The 24,687-nt window shown below is 43.4% G+C and overlaps 1 long non-coding RNA gene across 1 annotated transcript in view; it reads left to right on the top strand.

Annotated features, from left to right (window-relative positions):
- The first annotated feature begins 628 nt into the window (after positions 1-628).
- Positions 629-24,687, top strand: part of LOC147701207 (uncharacterized) — a 46,503-nt gene continuing 22,444 nt past the window's right edge. The window contains exon 1 of the long non-coding RNA XR_015297440.1: positions 629-1,095. This is a non-coding gene — a long non-coding RNA (uncharacterized LOC147701207). The remainder of the gene's footprint in view (positions 1,096-24,687) is intronic.

Genomic DNA, 24,687 nt, shown 5'->3' with positions numbered 1-24,687 from the left:
CGAAAGTTTGGCAGCGCCACGAACTGGCAGAGTGCATTGCAGAAAACTGGGAGGAAGTGTTGGGACAGGTGACAGAGAAGGCAGGGGTTTGGGTGTAATCTTCTATCATGGCCAGGAAGGCAATGTTTATGGCAGAGCCTGATAGGAAGATTTTTGGAGCAAATTATCTGTGCCTTGGAGCTAAGTCCTTGGGTCGAGTGACAATGTCTGAAAGGGCACGCTAGGAGTAGACTGGCATAACTTTGGATGCGGGTACAATGGCAGGGCCATTGCTGATCAGTAGAGCAGGGTGGCATAGTGTGACGTGGTACTTCAATGGCTTGGTGGGCAGAGTCTGGTGTGGAGTGGAGCGGGTATACATTGTATGGCTTGTTGGGCAGAGCCCGGGTTGGGACAGATGGGGCAGGATGGCGGAAGCTGGCATGCACCGTTTATCGAGTCTGGTAGAACCCTTCTCGGGGTCGAAGGGCAGAGTGGCGGAGCCTGTGAGGTCACTCTAGGCTGACTGGCTGATCCTGGGAATGGACCTTTGTGCAGAGCGGTGAGGCCTGCAAAAGGAAACAGTGGGAGAACGTCACGTGACCTCACTTCCCTATTCATGCTCAGCTATTGATTAACAATCACGCCTGGCACTGTCTGATAACCGGCTCAGCAGAAGTGCTGACTGGCACTCAGTGGAGACAGCGAGAGACGGGCAGAGTGAAGAGACCTCCAACCATGAACAACATGGCGTTTGAAACTGAAGCTGACAAGCACAGCCTCCCCCCGCCCCCCTACGTGGAGGGCGACTTCTGGCGCTCTGCCTGGTGTGTGGATCCTGCCGGGCATACCAATACTGACCCAGGGGGGTACCCCAACCCCCCTCCTCCGACAGAGGGATATGGGGCGGACCCCCTGCCTCCACCCTACCCTGGATTCCTCTACCCGCCTTACCTGGAAGACCCCAGTCAGTGGCCAACAGCGGTGAGAGGCCTGGAGCTGTCGAGGCCGCCCCTGCCTCCAGAGAAGGTGCAATCGTACCTGGGCTACTCCCTAGTGACCATGGTTTTCTGTTGCCTGCCTCTGGGGATAGCCGCACTCATCTTCTCTCTGAGGGTAAGTCCATCAGTGGCAGGGATCACTTCCTGAGGCCGTGTGGGAATCCACTCATGGAGCACGTGGAAATCAAATGTGGAATCACCTGATGCTCAGATAATGGGATTGTGGTTGGGCCAGGCTTGCCACCTTGCACCATTTGTTCCACAACACAATGCATTCTGGGAGTTGTAGTCTTCATTTGCTGTCATGAAAGCAATGCACGATATCAGTTATTTTTTTGAAAAAAGCTTAGGTGGTGAAAACAAATGTTCTGACGACACGAGAGAAGTGACAGCCCAGAGAAGGATCAGTTGGAAAGGCGAAGGAGGGTCGCCTTGCTCTCTATTTCAGGAGCCGGCGAGTGGAGGGTTGTGGGAACGGAAAGTCATCTTCTTTCCAGACAGATCTAACCTCTTGTGCTCTGGTTCTACTTGTTGGTGGCCTTGTAGCACCAAAGTATGGCGTAATAAAGTGCAGGTAAACCTTTCTTTTAAGTTAGGCCCTGCTGGAACCAAAGTATGATTAACTTCTCTGAAGACCGAAGGATGAGAATGAACAGGGCAAATGGAAACACACTGTCTAGTGCTTTGTAGAAGTCAGGAGATACAAGGCAGAGATGTACACATAGTGCCAAGACAGAGATATATACATATTGTCAAGCTCCATAGGGACAACAGAGAGGTACAAAATAGACACACAGGGAACGGATAGGTCAGAGAACACACACAGTGCCACGCCTTATAGGGGTAGAAGACAACTGTCAGAGTTGTACACACAGTGCCACACTCTATAGTGAGAAGCAAGAGGTTAGACATGTCTGAGATATGCACATACACAGAGTGTCAAGAAGGAGATATATCCATAGTGCCATACTCCATGGTGAGACGCGAGAGGTCAGACATGTCCGAAATAGGCACATAGTGCCAAGACGCAGATATATCTGTAGTACCACACTCCATGGTGAGGCGCGAGAGGTTAGATGTATCTTAGATATGCACATAGTGCCAAGAAGGAGATATATCCATAGTGCCACACTCCATGGTGAGAAGCGAGAGGTTCGATGTATCATAGATATTCACATAGTGCCAAGAAGGAGATATATCCGTAGTGCCACACTCCATAGTGAGAAGCCAGAGGTCAAACATGTCAGAGATAGGCACATAGTGGCAAATAGGAGATATATCTGTAGTACCACACTCCATGGTGAGAAGCGAGAGGTCAGACATGTCCGAGATATGCACATAGTGCCAAGAAGGAGATATATTCATTGTACTATACTCCATAGTGAGAAGTGAGAGGTTAGACATATCTTAGATTTGCACATAGTGCCAAGATGGAGACATATCCCTAGTACCACCACCCATAGTGAGAAGCAAGAGGTTAGATATGTCCGGGATATGCACATAGTGCCAAGAAGGAGATATATCCGTAGTACCACACTCCATAGTGAAAAGAGAGAGGTTAGACATGTCCGAGATATGCACATAGTGCCAAGAAGGAGATATATCTTTAGTGCCACACTCCATGGTGAGAAGCGAGAGGGTAGACATGTCTGAGATATGCAAATAGTGTCAAGAAGGAGATATATCCATAGTGCCACACTCCATAGTGCAAAGCGAGAGGTGTTTAGGCTGACCGAAGATGAACCTAGCGGCCTGATTCTGGACCAGTTGCAGCGGATGTAACTGGTAGGCCGGTATGCGAGTATACAGGGAGTTTGCATAGTCAATAAGCGAAATGACCAGGACAAGAACCACTTGGGTCAGAGCTGCGGTGGAAAGGAATCTGCTGATTTTCCGAATTCTCCTGAGAAGGAAAAAACACGCAGAAACCACTGAGCTGATCTGAGCCTTCATGGTTAGATCATTGCTGATAATGATTCCCAGGCTTTTTCCCGAGCTGGTTGGAAGGTGGGGCTCCCTAATGGCGGAGGCCAAAAGATGGAATTCCAAGGGTTGGCCAGCCCGCCAGTGAGGATCAACTCCATTTTGCCTGGGATTAGCTTGAGTTGATTGGTATTCATCCAATCACTGATGAAATTCACAGTAGATTGTAAGCTGGACACAGATGATGCGGAGGTGTCAATTTTTAAATGCCAGCTGGAGGTCGTCAACGTAATTAAAGACTACAACCTCTCTTTTATGCAGGGGCAAGACCAGGGCAGAACATACAGATTGCAAAGTAAGGGTGAAAGGGAGGAGCCCTTTGGGATCCCACAGGTCAATTGTTTTGCTCTGCCCTGAAGCTAGCCAGGTGTACCGATTGAGAGCGGTTGCTAAGAAAGGAAGTGGTCAATTTAAAAAACAAGCCCTAAATCCCAGCATGACCGACACGGTCAATCAGAAGATGGTGATCAACCGTGTCGAAGGTAGCTGACAGATCAAGAAGCACCAGGGCCTCGGTAGTGCCCTGATCGGCCCCCTTTATCTGCCAAAATAACGGACTCAGTGGAGTGTACAGGTCTCAGGTCTGCCTGGTGAGAATCCAGATAGTGAGTCTGCTCTACAAAGGAGCTAAAACAGGTGGCAACATGGGCTTCTAAAACCTTGCTCAGGTAGGGTAGCAGGGAGATGGGACGGTAACTGCCGGGTGTTAGTGGGTCTAGGCTAGGTTTCTTAAGGTTGGGGACAAATTCCGCCATCTTAAAGATATTGGGGACAGTCCCTTGGGCAAGGGAGTTGTTGAGAAGCAATAGAGGAGGATCCGGACAGCGTGAGAAAATTACCCGAAGGACATAGGGAGAGCCAGATCCAACTTTTTTGAGTAGGGCGAGGAAAGCATCTCTAGTAATGGTGTGGGGAATATGATCTAAAAGCAACACATTCGTGCATAAGTGATGGGGAGCCAAGGATGTAGTAGATTTGAGAATACTGGCTTTGATGGTATAAATGTTCTTGATAATAAAAGTTTTGAGCGAGTCACATAAAGATTGCAATGGAGTTCGTTTAGCAATGACTCTGTCTAATTTGGAAAGTTCATCCACTATGGAGAAAATGTCCTTCGCTTTATTGGTGGAATGTAATATTTTAGCGGAAAAATATTCTGCCTTAGTTTGGAGGAAGGTTGTTTTATAGTCTCTTAATAAAGACACAAAAACGGCCTTTTGATTGGGGCTGTAGTCACTTCGCCATTTGCGTTCTGCTTTCCTCAAGGCATCTTGAGGCCTCTTTGTTTGAACTTTCCTCAGTGGTACTAATCTGTCTCTGGCCGAGTCCAGCCAGATGTCAATATTTTGTGCTTGGACATGGGGAGACTCCTCCCAGACAACCCGAGCTGAGACTGTTAGCAAAGAGCAGAGTTCATAGATATCCACTCAACACCAATTTCTGGCCATAAAGTTGCCTGGCAGAGGGGCGTTTTCTAGACAGACATAAGGGATAAAGAAGCACGAGGTTAGACATGTCTGAGATATGTCTGAGATATGCACATAGTACTAAAAAGGAGATATATCCATAGTGCCACACTCCATGGTGAGAAGTGAGAGGTTAAATATATCCAAGATATGCACATTGTGCCAAGAAGGAGATATATCCATAGTGCCACAATCCATAGTGAGAAGCGAGACCTAAGACATACAACCGAGATATGCACATAGTCACAAGAAAAAGATATATCCCTAGTGCCACACTCCATGGTGGGAAGCGAGAGGATAAATATATCCGAGATATGCACATAGTGCCAAGAAGGAGATATGTTCATAGTGCCACACTCTATAGTGAGAAGCGAGAGGTTAGGACATGTCTGAGATATGCACATAGTGCCTTGTTCTACAGGGTGAGAATGAGAGGTCAGAAGCATTCTCCTCTGGTGAGGAGTCATAGACCAGAGGTAGACACTCAACCCCCACCTCTATTTGTGAGAAGACTCATATCAATAGTGGACACACAGCCTTGTTATCATCTTGTGCGGAGACAAAGGAAAACACGGAAGCTCACAATACTCTAGTGAGAAGACACCAATAGGAGGTAGACCCACAATGGCATGCCCCTCTGGCAAGGAGTCACAAGGCATAGGTAGACACAGAGGTACCATATCATTTTGTCAGAAGACACAGATCAGAGGTAGATACACATCCTTGGGCCCCTTTTTGGGAGAAAACACAAATCAGAGGTAGAAGCACAGCCTCATGATCCTCTGGTAAGGAGTCATAGGGCTGAGATGGACACACAGCAGCATTATCCTCTGGTGAGAAGATAAAGGTCTGAAATAAACACACAGCTCTATGGTGAGGCGATACAGGTCAGAGGTGAATATGCAAATTCAAGCTCCTCAAGTGAGAAAACACTGGTCAGATGAAGTCCTACAGCTCGACTTTACGCTGGTGGAGTGACACAGGTCAATGGTAAACCACAGGTGCAGGCTCTTCTATCCTAGGATGACATAGGCTAGAGGTAGGCACACAGCTCAATGCTCCTCTGGTAGGAGGACACATTTCAGAGATGGCACACAGCTCTGTGTTTCTCTTGTAAGGAAACAGACGTCAGAGGAAGACATGTAGACCAAGGCTACTCCGGGTAAAGGGACAGAGGTCAGAGGTAGGTACATAGTCCTACATTCCTCTAGTGAGAAGAGACAGGTCTGAAGCAAACACGGAGCTGCAAACTGCTCTGGTGAGAGGACACAGGTCAGAAGTAGGCACACAGTTTCCTGCTCCTCCGGTGAGAAGACACAAATGAGTGGTAGGCAACCATCCCATGGGCCTCTGGTGAGGAGACACAAGTCAGGGGTAAACACACAGCACCTGGCTACTCTGGTGAGAAGATACGGCTTAGAGGTAGATACACAGCCCCATGCTCCTCTGTTGAGGAGAGATAAGTCAAAGGTTGACACACAGGCCCATGCTCCGTAGTTCAAGGGTAACACTCAACTCAAGCTTCTCTAGTAGGTAGATACGAGTCAGAGGTAGACATGCAGCCCTACACTCTCTGATGAGAAGACGCAGGTCAGAGGTAGAACACAGCTCCATCCTTCTCTGGTAGGAAGATACTGGTCAAAGGTAGAACACAGCTCCATCCTTCTCTGGTAGGAATACACAGGTCAGAGGTAGAACACATGACCATCCTTCTCTGGTAGGAAGACCATAAACAGAGGTAGACACACAGCTCCATGCCCCTCTGGTGAAGCAACACAGGTAAAAGGTAAACAAAGCCCCATGCACCTCTGGTAAGACGACACAGGCCACAGGTAAAAACATAGCCCCATGGTCTTTGGTAGAAAGATACAGGTCAGAGGTGATGGAGAGGTAATTTCTTCTGGTAATTTCTCAATGCAAAACCCTCATGCTACCTCTAATTTACCGCTCAAAAGGTGTTGGGCCCTTCACACCATGTATTACCTTCAGGAGACTTTAAATAAAGATGAACAGTCAAAAATGCAATTATTATTTTAAGCCAATAAAGAGAGTTGTTGAGTATTTAAAGGGTTTTATTTTCTATTCAAAAGTTAATTTTTCTCTGACCCTTTATTCATTAGTAAAATATCAATCAGGTTACAGAATTTGGAAAACAGAAAAAATAGCATTAATACAGAACATTTTACAGTCTGCATATAAGCTTTACATATAGGATAGAAAATGTGGCGCAAAATGTCATTCAAAATTCTTAAGGAGTTTCTAAGAAAAATAGTCTTGCAAGGCGAATCAAAAATCAAATAGTTTGCAAAAATCTCCCATTAAGAGAAATAAATGCATAAAACAAATACATCTTTTCAGACCTAATTAATTAGTCAAAGCATAACTGAAGTTTAGCATCTAATTCTATTTAATTAGCTGCACTCTCTGTCTGTCTGTGTCTAAAGAGCAAGCAGGGAGTGAGACAGCCCCTCCTTCACCAGACCTCAAGGGAATGTGGCCAAGATATGACGTGGAAGCAAGAAACCTCCCCCTGACACTCCTCGGACGCAAACCCTCCCTTCAGCAATCTCCCGGGACGTTCTCGTACCTAACCCATAGGCTGTCTGGCCTAATCTGTTCCTTCTCTTCAAGAGCTCACACACCCCCTAATGAGCCTAGAAGCCAGCTGAGCTGAGAAAAGCCAGCCCCTCCTTCGGAGAGGTCAGTTTTATACACAAAATTTTGGCAGACTACACAAAGATGTAACATCTTTCAGGAAAACCTGTACTGATTGGTCAGTTATGATGGCATGAGTTTGCACTTTCCTGACGCATTAAAAAAAACAGTTTTAACAAAAGAAGCATATATGAATAATACATTTATAAACATTTGCAACATTTACTAGGGAAAATGTTTCATTTTAATTCTTCCTTCCTTTTCTCAGCGCAGTAGGACGGCTACTTTAGTTAGCTGGTACATTGGCACAATCACAAGAATGTACAGTTCAAGCTGTCCTTCACTTCTTGGCATGAGGAAAGCTGCCACAGTCTGCGCATGCTCCCTTCTCATTCAAAGCAAGCCATAGCTTTTGATGGTTTCACAGGCAGCCATTTAATGGTAGGCCCCAAAAATAAAATAAACAAAAAGATAATGTTAATTTCATGTAAATCAGCCCATTATGTTTCCCAAATTCATACTAATACTCCTTATAAATGTTTACCTAGCCAAGCTACTAGGGTAAAGCAGCTTTTCTATTATTTATGTACAACATGCAAAATAAATATGCAATGTGCAACAAAGTAAAAGAGGTGTTATTAACTGAAAATATTTATCAAAATATGCAACAAGTCAAAGTCTTTTAAGACAGAAATAGTGAATGTATATTGCATGGGATGAGCTGGGAAGAGAGAAACATATTCTATTATTCTTCAAAGCTAAAAAGCCACTTTTCTCTACATTGCAAAAACACATGTTAATTCAGCAAAAGAATTTGAGAGTGAATAGGCCTCCCTTTCATATTTTTCATGTGCCATTAACTTGCACCAAAAGGTGCGTGGCAATTTAAATGCAGTTTGTCTGAAGCACAAAAAATAAAACAATGCCTGACTGCAGATGAAATCTGCTCCATCAATCCTTCTGATAATTCAAATCATAGTAAAATGATTTATAATTCATCACATATATTTCATTTTCACAAGTGACATTTTTTTTTTAAATTGCAAAAGCTGAGCATATAACAACTTTACTTCTATTTCTAAGGCAAACACAAGTCTATCTGTAATCAGATCATATATAGCCAAGCCCAAATGTTTTAGTGCAGAGTTCTGTAAGTAGCTTCCTGGAACAGTTAGTCTTCTTTAAAATAAGTAACTAAAATTAAAAAAAAAAGGAATTCAACAGGACAGTTTCAGCATTTCTTTGCTCTTTGTCATCAGCTTGCCATCAGAATGGCTCATTGGCATTCTGTACCTTTTTCAATGCAAATTAGACTACTAAGGTGCTGAGAAACTCGGACAGAGCACCATCAATCCTTGGCACTTTTTCAATCAATGCCTTTCACTCTTATCTTCACTTTGATCAGATTCAGATGATTCACTACAGCATCTCTCAAATCAAAGCCGTTGCACCATCCATTATGCAGATCTTGTGTAGCAGCTGCAATCTGGTGAGAAACTGCACACTGTACATCAACCAGACCTACACAGCCATGGCTAGTGTTCTCCTCAGTGTTTTCCACAAGTGCATTTGCATATGCATTTTCAAGCCACTTTGGTGTTGGTGAGACACCGTCTTTTGCAAAAGGTAACTCAGTGCTGCCATTGTGTTGCTTTATCATGCTTGACACTTCAGGCAGATAGCTGCAATCCATTCCTTGTCCAATCTGTTGTTCTGCACTCATTATCTTTGTGACCTCATTATAATCTGATTTCAGAGAAACTGGCAATCTATACCTGGGCATCAGTCTTTGCAATAACCCTTTTGCCACTTTGCATTTGTCACTTTTCCCAAAAATAGTTCTGATACAACCCTGTTGTGCTGCTTCAAAAACATTTTCTTGAGCCTCTTTTAATTCACCTGTGAAGATTCCATAGAATGTGCATGCTAACAGAACACAAATGTGTGCAACTGAATTAACATTTCTCTCTCCCATGACAACAGTGACTCTCATTTGAGCAGATATACTGCATGGTATGGTAAGGGCAATCAATTTCGAATTTTGGGCTGGGGTCATTACTAAAAGCCATGAAGCTTTGACAACATCATGTATAAGGAGCACAGCATGTGCTGCTTTTAATGTGTCACCTTTCAAACATGGGCCATCTACAAAATGGACATTGTTGGGCTGACTCAGACATTCATCATTAAAGTCTGATTTTGGCTTTATGCATATTTTCATGATATTTAGACACTCATATTCAGTTTCATCACAATTCAATTCATTTGCTGACATTTCTGTGAAGCTAGGGTCAAAGGTCATTGGGCAATACATCACAGACCTTTGAACACAGTCATCTTTTTGAATAGGCAATGAGAGAGTGCAGCCCTCCCTCTCACTGCAAATTGGTGCATTTTCTTTTAAATAAACTTTCATTCCTAGTGCTGGGGCGCAACATTCTTTCTCTTTCAACTCTAGGAATGCTTTTGTGCAACTGTTGTCCAATGGAAGCGGATCAGACACACCTGTGTGTGTCAGCCTCAGTAAAGGCTTAGCCACTAGGGAAAGGTTTAGTAACCACTCTCTACAGCAGCTAACCATTCCCAAACATTTCCTGACTTCTTTCTGAATTTGAGGTGGATTTTTCTTGGAAAATATTTCCACCCTCTCTGGTGACACCTTTCTACCTCCCTTTCCAATTTTGTGTCCCAGGTATTCGTCTTCTTTTTGACAGTACTCCTTACTATTCTCATGCAATGGCACTGTTACATGGACTTTGCAAAAATCAACAAAAATAAGCCATACTTCAGCACATGGAATGTGAAAAAATATATTGGCTGGATTCGGTACCACAGGACAACATGAAAAAAATATGCTTTTAATCTCCTGCACTATTCTGTTCTTTTCATTTATTTTCTGTGAACCTGTGATCAGAAAGTTACACAAACTTCCAATCAAGTCCATCAAAAATCCTTTTATTGGTAAAATTCCTGCAACTGATGGTATTCCTGAATACATGTCATTTGGTTCTAATTTTAATAAGACATGTTCTGCACATTTTATTAATTTGGCATCCTTCTCTGTGAACTCTCTTATTTCTGTGTTTATTTTTTCAAAATCAGAAGGTAATTTTTCAACTGTCTTTTCTGAAAATAATGCTACAGCTGTTTCTTGTCGGGCCATTTTAAAATGTACATCCTCATCAGGAATCTGGGAAATAACATTATCTGATGTACAGTAATTTCTGCTGTTTAATTTGCAAAACAATTGTTTTCCTGCTAGGCCTGAATCACAGACAACAGTTTTGTAATCCTCCTCAAATGGGCCTAATTTTGGTGCAAATTTTTCTAAAACTGGGTTTACAATTTCTTTCTTTAAAACTCTTGAAATTAAGTCTGGACTTTCCACTGCCTCCACAATGGACTTGACAAACTCAGAATTGTGAGTGTTAAAACTCTCATTTTAAAACACAGCAACCTGTTGGACTGGGCTCTGATTTTGTCTCTGGAAATAATTCACTCTTGCTCTGGACACCTTATTTAAATTAATTTGAGCTTTTTCGATATTTTGTGGGACCATCTTTGCTTGGAAAATTCCTGCCATAGGTACCTGTTTCTGAACTGACATTTGCATTTGCTTAGCAGGTATATTTTGCATCTGCATTTCTCCATGTTTTTGTGCATCATTTTTAAATTTATATTTCTTCTTCCAATGCTCAAATCTGTCATAAAGATGGCAAAAGGACACATTTTCCAGCAGTACAACATCCATACCTGAATTTTCACAAACCAAACCAACTTTACTTCCATCCTGTGTTCTTTTAATCTGTACCCAATCAACATCCTTTACTGGTACTCCACCCTTCAGGAAAATAATCACTGCTATATTTTCCTCCATAACAACAGAAAATGATGGTGCATTCATGCAAACCCTTTTCATTGTCTCCTTACTTGGCCTTTGAATAACTTTAGGTTCAAACCACATTTTATTCTGCATGGCAATGTAAAAGAACATTTCCAAAATAATGCACAACTCTTTTAAAATTTCAACAAATCCCTCAACATTTGGGTACCACAGCATAATTCTGTCTCTCAATTGTGGGATTGTGTTCAGAAATGCTGCAAGTTCACTTTTATTCTGTGGCATAGGAACATGCACTTCTCCCACCTTTTCTCTCAATAAGTAAGCAAAAGCTTCTCCCTCATTCTGCTTATTATTTTTCTCAACTAAATATGGTGGCTTCTTTTCCTTATCCAGTTTCAATGCAAGGTCTGGTGGTTTCTTTTTCTTCTCATGTTTTCGTGTCCATTTGTCTCCTAATTTCTCAAACCCATTGCATTTAAAAATATATTTTATTTCTGCAATGTGCAATTGCATTCCTGAAGAACACATTTTCTCATTTGCTTCATCATCCATATGTGCCCTAAAACTTTTCTGAAATGGGAAACTTCCTGAAACATCAATTTCATAATTTTGAGCCAAATCTGTCAGGCCATTATGGGTAGTTAATGCACATGCAACTGTTTCCTTACTCAGGGAAATTAATTCTTTTTCCTTACACTGGTTCACATTTTCATTATTTAAACAGCATGGACTGTTATTTTCTCCATGTTCAAGTGCCGAATTTAAAACACTTAGCTGTTTCTCTTTTTCAGGGCCTGTGTTAATATGTTCTCCCATGTTTTCAATCGTTTTAATCACTGCTGCTTCCTCAAAGCAGGTTTGAAAAATAACATTTTCAATTACATTTATTTTATTCTGGGCTGTAGATGTTTTAAAGGCCATTTTTCCCTCACCTTTCAGTGCTTGGGGTAATTTCTGTTCAATAACCTGTGAATTCTGAGTTTCTGAAATAAACTCTGCCATAATCACTCCTTCTGCCGCTCTTTGAACCTTTTCAGTAGGGACCATGTTAATTGGGACAGTCATAATTTTTCTATGCATTATCTGTGCATCTGCAGTTAGCAATTCTTGGACTGAATCAGGCACATTTGAAGCAGTAACACCTGGAGGTATCACTGTCAGTGCTGAATCAACAGGTAGTGGGTCAATCTGAAATGTTTGCACAGTTTTCTCAATATGTGTTTTTCTCTGCTCAACAGAAGCAGTAGCCACTGTAGTGCTTACTAGTACACCATTTTCAGTATTTTTAATGGGAACCACATAAAGTGGTGGACACTCAGTTAACAATTCATCCATTATTTTATCCCCTGAATCATTATTTATTTGAAGCACTTTATCATCATTAATTCTCTTCTCCTGCATTTGGTGCTTTACCTTTTTATCCTCACTTGCTTTCTCTCTTGCTGTCTTTTCCCACATGCTTAAGGCCTCAAATTGTGCAGCTTTAGATGGTGTCTTTATTTCACATAACACTTCCCTTAATTTGTCAATAATTTGCAATTCGAAAGTACCATTTTTTGGAAACCTCAAAGCACCCTCTTTTTCAGTAATCTTGCACCATTGTTGAACCCACATACATGTATTTTGTCCCGAATTGGTAGACATAAAATGCACAGGTGTTCCTTCAGGAGCATCACCAATAAAAAACGAATGTTTCACTTTACCTCCTAACAGCTTCTTTAAGCCTTCAAACAATTTCATTTTTGCAATAGTTCAATGCAATTTCTTTTTTCCAAAGCTGTCAGTCTCAATTTCAGTCACTTTTACTCCTACCACTGACCCTCCACAAAATCTTACTGCAATATTCCTCTTAATCAATAACTCTGTTAGTAACAACATAAATACATTCGCTACTCTGTCTGTTGTGCTAAATAAAGGATAGATTTATATTCACTGCGAGTAACACATTCCGCTTACCCTTCACAAAGTAAGACTTTCCGTTTACTCTTCAAACACTACAGGTAAATCCCTTCCGCTTACCCTTCACACAAGCTCAGAAGAACCTGCTACTCCTTTGGACTTATCCTTCAGGATATATCTTAGGCCAAAGTTTCACCAGCGAACCCTTTTGCTGTCAATCAAGCTCAGAAGAACCTGCTACTCCTTCAGTGTGACCCTTTCTAGGTGATATCAGACTAAAGTTTCACCAGCGAACTCTTTGCTATCAATCACTCACACAGAAAATAGTCCCCAATTTAACACTGCCAGCCCTACCTAGCTTCTCAGTGCTATTCCAACAGACGAGTAACCTCAGTGCAGTGTGGCTTCCATTTACCACCCGCTATTCCTTCCCGGGATTCCACAGGTGTGCATACCTGCGTTTTCAGACAATATAGAACAAGACACTTACTTAACATAAAGAGTTAAAACATGTAATCAATAACCAAAAATTATGTCCTATGAAATTACAAATATAATCAATAAATCCATCAATTCAAAATGAGCAAAATTTCACCAACAGTAAAAAAAAATCCTTACTATTTTCAACACTTCAAAAATACATACATGCTAGCATATTAACAACATTTCACAACCCTATTGATACTCACACCACTTCTTGCATCACCTTCCAGTACTGCTTTGCCAATTTTCAGGTTCTGAGCATTGGAGTCAGGAATCAGGACTTGGACATTTATCTAACTTAGGCAATTATTTTACTTCCCTTCTAAGGTCAATGATCCATTAGTTGAGTAGTTGATGGTGAAATCAATAATCATTAATCACCAAACTAATCAATAATGACCATCCTCTGATTACCAAAAACTGATGGAGAGGTAATTTCTTCTGGTAATTTCTCAATGCAAAACCCTCATGCTACCTCTAATTTACCGCTCAAAAGGTGTTGGGCCCTTCACACCATGTATTACCTTCAGGAGACTTTAAATAAAGATGAACAGTCAAAAATGCAATTATTATTTTAAGCCAATAAAGAGAGTTGTTGAGTATTTAAAGGGTTTTATTTTCTATTCAAAAGTTAATTTTTCTCTGACCCTTTATTCATTAGTAAAATATCAATCAGGTTACAGAATTTGGAAAACAGACAAAATAGCATTAATACAGAACATTTTACAGTCTGCATATAAGCTTTACATATAGGATAGAAAATGTGGCGCAAAATGTCATTCAAAATTCTTAAGGAGTTTCTAAGAAAAATAGTCTTGCAAGGCGAATCAAAAATCAAATAGTTTGCAAAAATCTCCCATTAAGAGAAATAAATGCATAAAACAAATACATCTTTTCAGACCTAATTAATTAGTCAAAGCATAACTGAAGTTTAGCATCTAATTCTATTTAATCAGCTGCACTCTCTGTCTGTCTGTGTCTAAAGAGCAAGCAGGGAGTGAGACAGCCCCTCCTTCACCAGACCTCAAGGGAATGTGGCCAAGATATGACGTGGAAGCAAGAAACCTCCCGCTGACACTCCTCGAACGCAAACCCTCCCTTCAGCAATCTCCCGGGACGTTCTCGTACCTAACCCATAGGCTGTCTGGCCTAATCTGTTCCTTCTCTTCAAGAGCTCACACACCCCCTAATGAGCCTAGAAGCCAGCTGAGCTGAGAAAAGCCAGCCCCTCCTTCGGAGAGGTCAGTTTTATACACAAAATTTTGGCAGACTACACAAAGATGTAACATCTTTCAGGAAAACCTGTACTGATTGGTCAGTTATGATGGCATGAGTTTGCACTTTCCTGACGCATTAAAAAAAACAGTTTTAACAAAAGAAGCATATATGAATAATACATTTATAAACATTTGCAACATTTACTAGGGAAAATGTTTCATTTTAATTCTTCCTTCCTTTTCTCAGCGCAGTAGGACGGCTACTTTAGTTAGCTGGTACATTGGCACAATCACAAGAATGTACAGTTCAAGCTGTCCTTCACTTCTTGGCATGAGGAAAGCTGACACAGTCTGCGCATGCTCCCTTCTCATTCAAAGCAAGCCATAGCTTTTGATGGTTTCACAGGCAGCCATTTAATGGTAGGCCCCAAAAATAAAATAAACAAAAAGATAATGTTAATTTCATGTAAATCAGCCCATTATGTTTCCCAAATTCATACTAATACTCCTTATAAATGTTTACCTAGCCAAGCTACTAGCGTAAAGCAGCTTTTCTATTATTTATGTACAACGTGCAAAATAAATATGCAATGTGCAACAAAGTAAAAGAGGTGTTATTAACTGAAAATATTTATCAAAATATGCAACAAGTCAAAGTCTTTTAAGACAGAAATAGTGAATGTATATTGCATGGGATGAGCTGGGAAGAGAGAAACATATTCTATTAATCTTCAAAGCTAAAAAGCCACTTTTCTCTACATTGCAAAAACACATGTTAATTCAGCAAAAGAATTTGAGAGTGAATAGGCCTCACTTTCATATTTTTCATGTGCCATTAACTTGCACCAAAAGGTGCGTGGCAATTTAAATGCAGTTTGTCTGAAGCACAAAAAATAAAACAATGCCTGACTGCAGATGAAATCTGCTCCATCAATCCACCCTTCTGATAATTCAAATCATAATAAAATGATTTATAATTCATCACATATATTTCATTTTCACAAGTGACATTGTAAGACGACACAGGCCACAGGTAAAAACATAGCCCCATGGTCTTTGGTAGAAAGATACAGGTCAGAGGTACAGACGCATCTCCAGTCTCCTCTGGCAGAAAGACACAGTTTAAATGTAAATAAACAGCTCCATGCTCCTCTGGTAGGAAGACACATGTCAATGATAGACACATAACCTATTGCACCTCTGGTGAGTAGACAAAGTTAAGATATAGACACACAGCCCTATGCTCTTTTGATGAGGAGAACACAGATTCAAACCCACAACCCCAAGCTCCTCGGATGAGACGCAGGTGACCTAGTGCTTAATTTGAGTATCTGGTTTCTGGTGCTCAGCACCCACAATAAATCCTCAAGGGAACAGTCCAGCCTGAACTGCCAAGCCAGGTCCTCCCTGGACCGGAAATAAGAATCCTGGGACCGGCTTCATGGTATCACGCCTCATCAGCCAGGCTAAATTATTGTTCTTTTTGCACTTGTCACCCCGAGTGGGACTGGTATGCTGAGACCTGGGTCCCGTGCTCTCCATGCCTCTGGAATCAAGCTAGCCTGGCTGATGAGGGGTGAAACCCCAACACCAGTCCTAGGAGGCTTGTTTTCAGTCCAGGGAGGACCTAGCCTGGCAGTTAGGACTGGACTGTTCCCATGGGGAGCAGGGTCAAGACTGAGGTTAAACGGCTGGGTTAAAATTGGAATGGCATGGGGAGCAAAAAGAATATGGATTTAGGCCCAGATGTCTGTACTAGGGTGAATGTATGACAATGTTCTGCATTATGTCCTTCAATTGTTCTTTTTGCGTTTGTCACCTCAAGTGGGAGAGGTATACCCAGACGTGCGTTCCGTGCTTTCCATGCCTCTCAAATTAAGCTAGCCTCGCTGATGAGGGGTGAAACCCCAAAGTCGGTCCTAGGATGCTTGTTTTCAGTCCAGGGCAGACCTGGCCTGGCAGTTCAGGTTGGACTGTTCCTATACAGAGCAGAGTCAAGACTGATTTGCATATCAAACTGGAATGGTTTGGAGAGCAAAAAACGATGGATTTAGGCCCAGATCTCTGTACTGGCTGAATGTATGAAATCGAACTGCATTCTGTCCATCAATTGTTCTTTTTGTAATAGTTGTGGTGGTACTGCTGTTGGCATCGCTTGCAGAGGCAATAAGTGGTACAGCTTCCGTGACCTCTTAAGAAGGGTCCTGACACTTACCTTTTTTTATAAATGAAGCACTGCAAAGGTCTCAAGTACACATATCTTCCCGCTACTCTGGCGATAAGACACAAGTCAGAGGTAGACACACAGCCCATCACTGGTGAGAACATGAGACACAAGTTGTTCATGCAGCATAATGCTCCTCTTGTAGGAAGACACAGTTCAGAGTCCATGCTTCTCTGGCGAAAAATGCTGCAGTGTAAATATAGACTTGTCTGAGAAGGACACACAGAGTCCTGCACCGTGTAAGGTTGGATGAGACTAGTCAGAACATTAATATGTCCTTACAGCATGCTAGGATATCCTGGGCTAGATGAGCCCGACTGACATTGGTCAAACACCCTCCGTATCATCATGACCAAACTTGTTTTATGCACAGATAACTCCGGCACCTCTAAGAACAGGATTGTAAGGCACACACTCCCCATCTCTTTCACCCCAGTTTGTCCAGTAGCGACCTACTGAACGTTTGCAGAACACACTCTGGACAGTGTAATGGTATAAGGCTTTAGAAAATATTTATTTAAAATTCATTTTTGGGGGGTTTTATTATCACAAAAATAAGACAGCTATGCTGTAGGAAGCTGTTTTTTTCTATAGTAGTGCAAATGTAAGGATACACTATGCAAAAAGTGTAGATGACCCTTATTGGTTAACAGGACCTACTTTAATAATCACAAGTGCTTTATTTGTTGTAGTGTGGTTGAGCTGCTTAAGTTTATCATAGAAGAGTGTTAATGTTAAGCATTTGTTGTACACACAGAGTCAATAAATGAGACACACACTAAAGAAGAAATCCAAGATCAATTTAGAAAAGTACCACAGATTTTATATAATTTTAGACATCAAGATCATCGGAATCAGGTGAGTACTTGTGGAGTTATGGTTTTTACAAAATAACAGTAAAACTCACGAATAATGGTTTTTGAGGTATGAACCCCGAAGGCGGTAATGTTATCCCATGGGAGGAAAGATATATACTACAAACATATACTAATATAGTCGAAGTTTGGGGATGCCCTTTGGAACTTAAGGTGCTACGGGGGTCAAGATCCAAAGAACCACCAGCCGTTTTAGGTTACCTACCCTGGTGTGTCCAGGTGCAGAGGTGCTCGTCGGGTTGGTAGCCTTAAGCGCTACACCATTGAAATCAATGGCCACCAGAAAACAAAGGCAGCAAGGGGGGGACTTGAAGGACAGAAAAAGAGGGGGCTCCGTTCATGAGGGTCTTTGGAGCGAGGGGGCACAGACGGCTGACGTGAACGCGGGCTGTGGGACTCGGGAGTAGCAGTGTTTGGCCGGGTGGCCACTTACCCTGGAGGCTCTCATGGTTCTCGGTTGGTTTCTAGAGAGGGATGGAAAACAAGACAGCAGGGCCACTCTCAATACGGATCTCATCAGTCCTGATGCCCCTCATTGTGCAGGTCAGTATTACTTGGCTGTGATGTCTGGTCTGGACTGGACTCAAACAAGCCTAGACTGTTGCAGATACTCCAGTACCCATCATATTGGTGCAGGGGGGTTCTTAGAGAATCTAGCACCTCAAAACCTGGGTGAGGAACAAGGCTGACTTCCTAGAGACACAAAGACCTCCTGCTGATGTGCTGCTCCCCCGGTAGGGCAGATGGCCAACAACATGGTGTACCAAGCAGATGCAGTGTGTGCCTGCAGATGCAGGGGAGTGACTCCTCCACCACAAGGGAGAGGATTGGTGAAGGGTTGGACAGTCCTCCAAGTTTTGGGGAGGATACACAGCTTTTGGACAAGTCGGGTCTTTGCATTTTTTGAGGTACAAGCAGGCAGGCATGGGTTAGCACCAAGTTCGGTTCAGGCCCTCTGTTCTTGCGGTGTCCACTCTTCTTTGTCTTTCTTCGCTTCCCATGTAGTCCAATCTGTCACTCTGGTTTTGGAAATGCTTAATTTAGGGGTGTTTAGAGGAGTACATCATAGTAACCAGTGGGCTTCTTACTACTGGGCCGACAACACCCCCATTTTACCACTTCCTGTGGGGAGTAGGCATAACCCTGACGACAATTCTCTATTTTCACCAAAGCCAAGATGGTGAAACCCTTCTCTGGCTGTCCACCCTTATGGTGTGATTAGCCTGTAAGTGAAACATGCCTACTGAATATCTAATTCCCCCCCCCCTTCTGTGGTGCCAAATGGGCCTCAGTGCAGGGTTTGAAACTTGCCTGTGGTGGTAGGCTGAAGAATACCAGTCAGCCAGCACACTAAGTGATTAGTAGGGATACAGGGGGAGCCTCTATGGTGTCCTCTGGGTGCATGTCTTCATAAATCTGGTACTGGCATCAATACGGATTTATTGAGACATGATACCAAACATCAGTGGTTTCAGTGAAGCCATTATGCAGCTGGGTAACTCATAATGACCAGTGCCCAGTACATGTCTTTAAAATGGCTTCCTGATCACTTGCAATGTCTAGCACTGTAACTGGACATCTCAGGGTTTTATCTGCTTATGCAGATATACCCACACGTAGTAAAATGCACCCTCCCTTAGGACTCTAAGGCCTGCCGTAGGGGTGACTTACATATAGTGCATGCAGTGTAGGTGGTCACCAAATTAAGCCGTAGACTAAGGGTGGAGTTTGGGGTGGAGACAGGGGAGGGACTAAGAGGAAAGCATTTATTAATAAGATTAAGACTTTCTCAGTGCACAATTATGCATGATGACAAATACATATTTTTATTATGATTATTTTGCTTGTGCAAAAAGATACATTTAGCAATGTTTTTAAATTTTTTAATTAGTGAATTTTCACTTATGCACAATAATGGATACAGTGTGCAGTCTGAGAAAGAATCGTAGACAAGGACATATAATGATCCAGTTCTTATTGACAGATTCTGCATCTTCTTCTTTATATTTTTCCTGTTTATTCAGCTGGGGTGCTTACTTTAAAATACCTTTTGTTAGTCCCTTGAATTCAATAATAATGTTTATTTGCCTAACGTGGAACTAGTTTGTTTAAAAGTAACAAAATAATGAATGAAGTACATTGATGTAAACTATTTGGAAAGAAAAAAGAGTGTGGAACTTAATGCGGTGACTAATAAAATAAGCATTGATGATTTATTCATTTATCCTACTTTGTTGCAAGCCACCTGTCTTCTTGGCAAAGTTGTCATTGAATTCATAGCTCCTAATGTGTGTTTTTATTTGTAGGGAAAGGGCCCAAGAGCCTCTTTTAAATATTTACTATGAGTATGCCTACTTATTGTTTCATTTTGTCTTCATTTTAGCAAGTAACTTTATATGAGGAAAAATATAATTCCAATGAATTTTGGAGCGAAGCTACTCCTTCAGGAGAGTGGCACCCCCTTAAAATGATTCATTTATAGCTCAATCAATCTATCAATAATGTAATCTATCAGCATTTCGATAGCTCAGCAGTGTCACCCCAGGGGGTTTCTGGGTGCCGTGGGTGCGGCGTCTCAGAAAAGCAAGGTTGTACTTTTCTTCTGGTGACCACCAGGGAGGGTGATTTTTAGAGATGGAGGGGAAAGTCATTCCAGGTCTTGGCGGTGATTAAGAAGGTGAATCCCCTGCTGCGACGGATGGAGGGAGGGGTGCGCTCCGGCTACTGAGGAGGAGCGCAGTTGCCTAGAACATTTATAATAAAAAACTGCACTTTTCCCATCTCCTTTTCCCTCATTCTCCCTTCAGCTCTCTCATCCTTTGCATCAGTCCCTTCCGTCCTCCTTTCTCTAACTATATATATGTGACTCCCTATCTGAATCCTCTGATCTTATACTTAATATTGTTCTTTTGTTCGCCCCTCATTCTTCTTTTTATCACTCTTTATCATCTTGTTGCCTCCTTCTCTTTATTTAGTACCTTCCATTCACTGTCTCTAAACCCTTATCCTCATTTCTATTACTCCTTTTCACCCTAGCCTCAGATTGCCTCTCTTCTTCTTTCTATCTCCATCTCATTTGGAATGATCTAAATGTGCATATGCAAAACTCAGGATTAGACAACTCAGCCAGACCGCCAGTCGATTGTTGTTATCCTCACAGACCGACATCCATGCAGATCATATACCAGCCAGAGCTATCTACCAGAGAATCAGTGGCAAACAGTATTAACCTTTTCACAATGGGCAAACACCTGGTGCATGCATTTCAGTGCACTGGTTTGCACCCCTATATTCAGGGCCACTGGAATTATGCAATTCTGTGGTTGCATGATGTTATGAAGTTAGCAGGCTAGTGGTTGTGGGTGGAGCCTAGGGGGAACAGGAAGAGGAGGAGATGGACAGAGGAAGGGGCAGTTAGAGTAGGGACAGGAGACAGGCTAGATGTACGAGAATAAAGCTCCAGTATTAGTAACTAAGAGTGTCTGTGGTTATTGGTAGCAGGATGCTACAACTGGCGACGAGGGTGGGATATCACTAATTATAGCCCACAAGACGACATAGAGACACCCTGTCCCTTGCAGCGTCGAGGGAAGAGCTCCGCTGCTGAAAGAAGCTGAGGCCGGAAGAGGAAGGTCAAGAGCAAGCGACCGCGGCCCTAAAGACGCCGGGGAACCCTGAAGAAATTCCGACCAGGGATCGCTGAAACGCTCGGTCGAAGAAACCCCTGAGCGCGAGTCCCGCCGGGGGTGTGTCGCCCAGCAGCCGTGCAGAAACAGGAGTTGGGAGCCCACTCCGACCCTGTCCAGTGCCCCACAGTGAGTGAAGAGGCGCCCTGGTGGAGGGGGCGCTGCCCCGAGAAGCTGCCGTCAAGCGCGACCAAGCGCGCCAGAACCGGAGCCTGTGCCGGTGGAAGTGCCTACCTCATGCCTGATGTGTGGGTTTTGGCACGCGGTCGGCCGAGAAAAGCGGGAAACCGAAAGCAAGGTGAGAGCCCACCCCAGCCCTACCTGGTCGCAGCAACAGATGAGGAGAGGAAGATCCTGAAGTGTGCTGTTGCTGAGAACTGCCAACCGGTGAGTCCAGAGTGGACGAGTGATCGAGTGAGCAGGGGGAGAAAACCTTGTGTGTCTGCAGTGACGGCGGCCATCTTGAAGTCAGGCACGTTTCAAGACAAACCCCTTGACAGTTACACGGCGGCCATTTTGAAGTCAGGCAATGGGCAAGGAAACAAGCATTGGCAAATAAACAAGCATTGGCACCTGAAATTTAACAAGCATTGACACCTGAAATTAAACAAGCATTGGCAAATAAACAAGCATTGGCACCAGAAGTCAAACGAGCACTGGCAAGTAAACAAGCATTGGTATCTGCAACTAAACAAGCATTGGCAAATAAACAAACAGTGGCAAGTAAACAAGCACTGGCAAGTAAGCAAGCATTGGCAAGGAAACAAGCATTGGTGAAACCAAGTGAGATTGATAAAGACACAAACAAGCACTGAACTCAACGTCTAAGCAAACATTACGTAGAAGCAAATAGGAAGCGGGTGACGCCTGCTGCAAAATGGCGTCCGACGAAGAAGATAATCAGCCTCAACCAAATGACGCCAGTCCCAAGGCCACAGGTGGGTCGCACCTGCAAGCACCCGAGCCTCTCAAAGTGGCAACTGGGGGAAGCATGGGTCCCAGATGGCAAGAATGGCTGGAAGAGTTTGAAGATTACATTGAAGGATCGGATATTATTGTGGACAAAAAGAAGCTGATCGCCCTGCGCAACCTGGCGGGCGAGAGATAGTTAAAATAATCAAGGACCTTCCTGCTGCTGAGGCGGATACTTATGTCAAAGTGCGTGACGCTTTGAATAAAAGATTTTTTCACAAAAGGAACGTAGACTACGAACGCCACACGTTCCACTCTGCTCGGCAAGGGAAGGATGAGCCCATGAGTGCCTTCATGATGCGCCTGCGGAGACTAGCCAAACACTGTGAATTTGATAATTTCTCAACGGATGCTGCAATCAAAACACAAATAATAGATGGATGTTACTCCGATCAACTTAGGAGGCGCCTACTGAGAAAAGTACATGAACTAGATGACATAAAGGAGATGACACGAGTTTATGATCAGGCGGAGGAGTATGCAGCCGATATTGTAACAGGACACAAAGATAGTCATGAACAAGTGCGACGTGTGCACACCAAAAGTGACAGTCGAAGGAGCTCGAGAGACAGACAATGGAGGTCACGCACGTCCTCCCGTCAAGACCATTCAAAATATCAGCGACGAGAACCATGGAAGAAAGAGAGAAAATCGGAAAGAGTGAGGAAATGTTACCGATGTGGGTATGATTACCCTCATGTGGACAGTTGCCCTGCCATGGGTCAGAGATGTCGGAAGTGCGGTCGAACTAACCACTTCGAAGTGATGTGTGGGGACTACAATAAGGAGAAACGAAGTGGTACCACAAGGACACCCCAACCTGACACACGAAGCAGAGCTCCAAGAATGTCTCGGTCCGACACCTGAAGACACCTTGCGCGAGCTGTCCAAGACCAGACGGAACAGTCCTCTGGGTCGTCGCACTCTAGCAGAGAGTCACGTCAGTCCAGGTGGGAACGGAGGTCACCCTCCAAAGAATCCAGACCGTCATCCCGAGACTCAGCATACACCATCGAGTACCTGAACCTAGCTGCAGATCCGGACCAGCTTAAGAAATATCCTCGACTGGATATCAAAGTTGGCAATCATGACACAAAGTTCGTATTAGACTCTGGTGCATCCTTAAACTACATTCCGGTCACCGAATACGAAAGAATGAGTCCACGGCCTCCTCTGACGTTTGCACCCGTGAGAGTCTTCACGTGAATGGCTAAGAAGCCACTTCCCTGCCTGGGGAAGTTCTCGACGACCCTTAAACATGACAACACAACCATATCAGCGGTCATCCACGTTATCAAGGGCCCAGAAGCAGACTGTCTACTAAGCTTACCGACAGCTGAACGCCTTCACCTAGTAGAAATCCTTTTTAAGGTCAGCGACAACCAAGATGTGACCCGCCAGTTTCCCAGATTATTTCAGGGATTAGGCAAATTGAAAGACTGTCAGGTGCCACTGCATATTAATGAACAAGTCAGACCCGTCGCTCAACACCCTCGACGGGTACGATTCCATCTACAGACCGCTGTTGAGGAAGAGCTCCAGGACCTGTTAGCTGCAGATATCATCGAGCACACTGATGGCCCAACCCCGTGGGTTTCACCAGTAGTTATTGTCCCGAAGAAGGGCACGGCCAACAAAGTCAGACTCTGTGTTGACATGCGCCTGCCCAACACTGCAATCAAAAGAGAACGACACCCGGGCCCACATCTGAGTGATATGATCGCAGCTCTCAATGGGGCCACCATGTTTTCCAAGTTGGATTTAAATAAAAGATACCATCAGCTGGAACTGGATGTAGGGTCAAGATATATCACCACCTTTGCAACCCATCTGGGGTTGTACAGATATAAAAGACTGAGCTTCGGAGTTTCCTCAGCGGCCGAAATATTTCAGGAAGCAATTCGACAAGTCATTCAAAACATTCCCAACACGGTCAACTATAGCGATGACATCCTTGTCTATGGTTCTGATCTACAAGAGCACGATATCGCACTCAATCGTGTCTGCCATGCTCTATTGGAAGCAAACCTGACTCTGAAAAAAGAGAAGTGCGAATTTCACCAGGCCACACTGAAGTTCTTTGGCCATATCTTCTCTGGAGCTGGCATGAAGCCTGATCCTGACAAAATTGTGACTTTAAACAACACCAAGAGTCCCCAAGACGTCAGTGAGCTCAGGTCATTCCTTGGAATGGCCAGCTATTGCGCTCGTTATATCAGGGACTACGCAACAATCAGCCATCCCCTCCGCATCTTAACCAAACAAGGTCAACCATTCGAATGGACTCCCCAATGTGAGCAGTCATTCAAGGAAATCAAGAGAGCGGTGGAATCGGCGGATCACCTGTCATACTTTAACCCAAAGCGAAAGACTGAGATAACTGTGGATGCCAGCCCCGTCGGG

This window comes from Lissotriton vulgaris, chromosome 7, assembly GCF_964263255.1.
Source record: "Lissotriton vulgaris chromosome 7, aLisVul1.2, whole genome shotgun sequence".
NCBI classification, from domain to species: domain Eukaryota; kingdom Metazoa; phylum Chordata; class Amphibia; order Caudata; family Salamandridae; genus Lissotriton; species Lissotriton vulgaris.
Note: the sequence above shows the minus strand (reverse complement) of the source record. Positions and strands in the feature narration are given on the sequence as shown.